Genomic DNA, 5,544 nt, shown 5'->3' on the forward strand with positions numbered 1-5,544 from the left:
TCTTTTTATTTATTTATATATACATAGATATATATACAATTTCATTCTAAGTGTATTTTGATATAAATATATATATATATTAATATCAAAATACAGTTAGAATAAAATTTCGTATAGATATAATTTTTTTTTTAATTTTTATTATTATTTTTAATTTTTTTAATTTAATTTAAATTATTTATTATTCGTATTTTATAATAATATATATATACAATATATATAGTTATTATATATATTATATATATACACGTGTGTAAATTAATTATAAGTGTATTTTTATATTAATATATGTACATATTAATATAAAAATACACTTAGCATGACATTATATATATGATATATAGACATATATTATATAGGTATAATATATGTCTATATATCATATATATACACATATATTATAATATTTTTTTTTTTTATTAACTATAACTTTAATTTTTTTTTTTAATTTTACAGTTGCAGGGAGACTGCCTGTCAGCACAGACAGTCCCCCTGCAGGCAGAGACTAGGACACCTATTGTGACCATGTGGTCGCCCTGTTGGGCGATCACATGGCCACAGGGGTCCTAAACCGCCATGGGGAGACTGTCTGGGCTGCAGGCAGTCTCCCCACACCGGGAGCACCGCCGATCGCCGCCGGGGGAACGACGGCGATTGGGTAAGTACATTTTAAATTTAGGACGGTTCAGGACCGTCGTCGGTCGGCAAGTGAAAAATGCCGATGACGGTCCTGAACCGTCCAGCGTCCTTAAGGGGTTAAGCAGCAATTTCAAGTTTCACAGAATATAATAATTTTATTTAAAAACACCTCACCTAGGAAAAAAAATAATGGGGGTATAGTTACAGTATATGATCATACATTGCATAAGCCTGCCACAACATCAATGTACCCACCCCATTCTTGGTAGGTCCTACTCTAGCAGCCTAATGCCTGCTCTTATGAGATGAATCCACTTACTTGGGAAATCCTTCCTACTGGGACTCTCTGCATGTCAAGGGGGCTCTTTGTTTACATAAAAGGTGAGATCCTCATGATTATGATTATGATAAATGCAAAAGTGTTGTGAAACACTTTTTAATTTTTTTTAAACCTTTAGATAAATTACAAATATGTTCTTTTATTCTTGAATGAACTGAACGAATAGTCCGTCCAACATAAAAAAGTCCACAGGAACAGGGGAGGATGTAAATAACATTTTAGCGAAACATGTTTAATGATCTTTTATCTCAAAACCAATACCATTGATTTTTAAAGTAGTGACATGTCATGTACAGTTATTTTTTTTCTTTGCAAGTTAAGCAATAGCTGCTACCATAAAAGTCTTTATAAATATTGAACTGATTATTTTGCTTATCTAAGGTAAAATAACTATCAATCAAATTATGTTGAAGGTTTCTTATTCCCCTATGTACTATTACTGGCTTGCCTTGCATAGGGTCTTATTTTCAGAAATCTCCAATACAAAATACAGATTAAATATCAGCGGGCACACACACACAAAATAATTATTCAGGTTTAAATCTTACCAGGTTAAGTAAAATCACGTATCTTAGCAAACAAATATTGGCATTTGGTTACATCATATGGCCATATGTTTTTAATCTTACAACTACATAACAGTACCCAAATATCAGTGGGTCCTACACCGATTTTAAAATGGGACATAAACATGTGAATTGCAATACTTACTGCTCAAACTGCTTCCAGAAAACCTCCTCACATTTATGCGTTCCTGTGGTCACCTGCAAAGGAACGGAGTGTTGTGGTGCTCAAACCAAAAGGAATCCGGTCTGGATTCCAAATATACACAAATAAAAGGGATTTGGAACTCCTGGAACATACATTTCTCAGTAGTGATGCTGCTGTAAAGACCAAAATATATACACACAAAGAATTATGCAACGTTTTACATTTTAAGGTTACTTAAAATCTCTTAAATGGAGATTTGTTTATAGTGTATGCTTTTTTCTTTAGTCTGTATTTTGCATATATTTTAGTCTTTACAGTAGCATCGCTGTTGGGAAATGCCACCAGGGAAATAATATTGTGTGTGGGGAGGTGGATATCCCTGCATATTTTTTATTAGCTCCAACTTGCCACCTTTGGGTGGGAGCTGGGGGGAGGGGGGAGGAGGGGGGCAATAGGGATCTCCTACCTTTATTATATTTCGAGCCACCACTAACTGCCAATGAGGGGGGACTGGAGGGACAATAGCCCCGACCCACTGACTATGAATGAGGAAATGGGGGGACACTATGTTACCCCCTCTTTATTATTATTTTGGGGGAAGGGGGATTTGAATTAGCAACTGGGCAGCTAATCCATAGCTGCCCAGTTGCTACTTGCAACTTAGTAGGTGTCTCTTTTACCAGAGTAATCAGCTACTGGCTGCTCACGACATGGTGTGTGGGGGCATAAAAAAAAATATTTAAACCTCATTATATTATTAGTAAACAGCTGAAAGACCAAACATATAAAAATGGCTTTACCTCATTTTCTTTCAGCAGTTTAGTATAGGGATCTCCAAGCTATATAACTATACTATACATACGTAGCTAGGAGCACCTTAAGTACAGGTGCAAGATGCACCTGTTGATCACAGAATTTGCAAGCATGAAGCCCAGCCATGTGCCCTACACACAACTTTTTCGGCATAGCAGGGTGCGAACGAGGTACCCATGGTATTCCCCCAATTTTGTGAAGAAAAGGAATCAATAAACCAAAAATAATCGGTGGTCAAACAAAAAAAAACATCCCCCAAAAAATCTCTTTGTAAAGTTAGAAAATTGGATTTCTCCAAGAAACAATTGCAGCCTTTAATGCTATTATCATGTGGTATAATGCTAGAGAGTGAACTGGTCACAATTCACCAAAACACTGTCTATCCCAAAAGTGATATGCTTACGTTTTTGCGACATGTACATCATGTCTTTCAAATATATCGATATGTTACAAAAATATTGATTTGTTACAAGCAATGGTTGTATTGGTGTATCTATATATTCAGAAATTATAGATGAAACTGATCAAATCTTAAATATAATTGACCTACCTGGGGAATCGAATCCTCCTTGTGAAATTTGGGGCCATGGAAAAAAAAAAAAAAGTAGGATTTTAGGGTTATCAACGGTTAAATATTTGAATTCGGTTTTATTTTAACCCCTTAAGGACCAAACTTCTGGAATAAAAGGGAATCATGACATGTCACACATGTCATGTGTCCTTAACCCCTTAAGGACACATGACATGTGTGACATGTCATAATTCCCTTTTATTCCAGAAGTTTGGTCCTTAAGGGGTTAAACCTTTAAATCCAAAGCTTTTTTGACATCATTTTCGAATTTCTCAAAATTTATCCCTTGGCACTGGGTCAGCCGGCAGGGAGACCTAATGCACATGCACGGCAATGGCCGCACACGCATTAGACCTCCCAATAGGAAAGCATTATTCAATGCTTTTCTATGGGGAAAATCTGAAGCTGGAGGTCCGTGAGGATAACGGACCAAAAGTTTGTTTGGATTCCGGAAGCCCACTAGTGGCTGTCTGATAGACAGCCACAGAGGGCAGACTTAGAGCTGCAATGTAAACATTGCAGTTCTCTGGACTGCAATGTTTTACATTGCAGCACTAAGTGCAAAAGGGACACAGTACCCAGACCACTTTAATAAGCTGAAGTGGTCTGGGTACCTACAGTGTCCCTTTAACTATTTTTATCCAAGAAGGACAGATTAGGACAAAGAAATGTTTAAAACAGTCAACGCAAATAGTTACACCGCTATAAATAGTTACCATTATCCATCATGACTTATATAGGCACCTAGAAGCCAATTCATGAAAGTGAGAACAAACGGAACAGAAGAACGCAACAATTCTTCATAAAATTAAAAACAATTCTTAGAGAAAGAATATATTAAATAATAATGTAAGTGTATAATAGACCAGAATTAATAGAGAAGATCTCCTAAACTATAAAGATGAATATGACCTTCCGTTAATTGCAGATTTATTTGAAATTTTAGCTGCGAAAATCGACAAGCGAGAAAGATAATTACAAAAAGTTGTGGAATTCCCGAAAGATGTTGAATAATTTATTACCAGACAATCCAATTATAATATATAGGGCAGTAAGAAACCTTTGTCATTGTTTAATTAATAACTCTTTCACCTTAGACAAGTAAAATAATGCATTTAATATTAATAAAGGCCTTTATGGTTATGGCTATTGCCTAGCATGTAATAAAATGAATAAGTGTAAAAGACATGTCACTTTTTAAAACATCAATGATATTGATTTTGTGATTAAGGATCATTTAACATGTTTCTCTAAAAATGTTATTTACTAACTCTCCTATCCCTGGAAGGAGTATTCGTCCGTTTTTACAAGAATAGAACATAAAATCACAGCATTTCACAACACTTCTGCACTTAGTATAATCAAATTACTGAAGATTTCACTTTTAATCGAAATAAACAGGTCCGCCAGAATTGGAGAGGAGGTTATTTTATTAAAATTTAAGGGCTAGAAAAATTTCAGTACCCTGGTTCAATAAGGACTAAGAAATGATTTTCAACTATGTCACTCTTCGGGATCTCACCTGGTTCGAGGGCCACAGGCTGCTCACTGTTTAATAGACATGCCCCTACTCGCGGTATAGCGAGTAGGGGCACAATTTACTAATACTAAGTAATTTTTACTTAGTATTAGTAAATTTGGCTGAAAGACCAATTTAGGTCTTTCAGCCTTTTGGTAGATAACTCCCTAATACCGTGGGAATTAGGGATTTATCTACCAAGCGGCTGCAACAAAAGTCCCGAAATACCGGAGTTCCGAATTGATAATGTCCCGAATTTTGGAATGCCGAACCGAGCCGAATATTTTCCCCATGCACATGCCTATTGGTCACACATAATCCTGATTCTGCGCGACCAACGAATGGTTGCTGATTTGGACCTGTGTGTCCGCGAATGTCGCATTTGATGTTCTACTTGACGATCAATAAAAATCTTATTCCTTATTTTAAAAAAAAAATAAAAAATATGTTTGAAGATATATATTTAGAATGAGCTGCATGCACAGCACAATACAACATCCAGCGTGTAAAATAAACAGACAAAAAAAAACCCCACCAAAAATAGTGCTGCGCTCCAAAATAAGACATGCAATAAAATTACAAATCATTTAGCCGAAATCCACAGAAAATACAAAAACGTACATAGGTCAGAATATTCAAGTCAACAAAGCACCCCTTAGTATATAAACCAACATATATGTGAATCCATCATATAAACAAGGCTTTCTGAATGTGTGAAAACAGTATTAACCAAAGATAATAATAAAATGAAAAAAGCTGACTTGGATTCCCCAGGTTGGCTATTTCGGCGTAAAATGTGAAATTCCGAGTGAATATAACCATATTGAGCCCTGTCATTCTGCCCTTGTTTTATAGACAGGGGGCAGTTGCCAGCAACAAAGATGGCCGCCCGAGCCTCTCCATTGGTGACGCTCTTTTGCATCGCCTGAACTCCGCTCTTTTGACCTTGTC

This window comes from Pelobates fuscus, chromosome 1 (assembly GCF_036172605.1).
Source record: "Pelobates fuscus isolate aPelFus1 chromosome 1, aPelFus1.pri, whole genome shotgun sequence".
Classification (NCBI taxonomy): domain Eukaryota; kingdom Metazoa; phylum Chordata; class Amphibia; order Anura; family Pelobatidae; genus Pelobates; species Pelobates fuscus.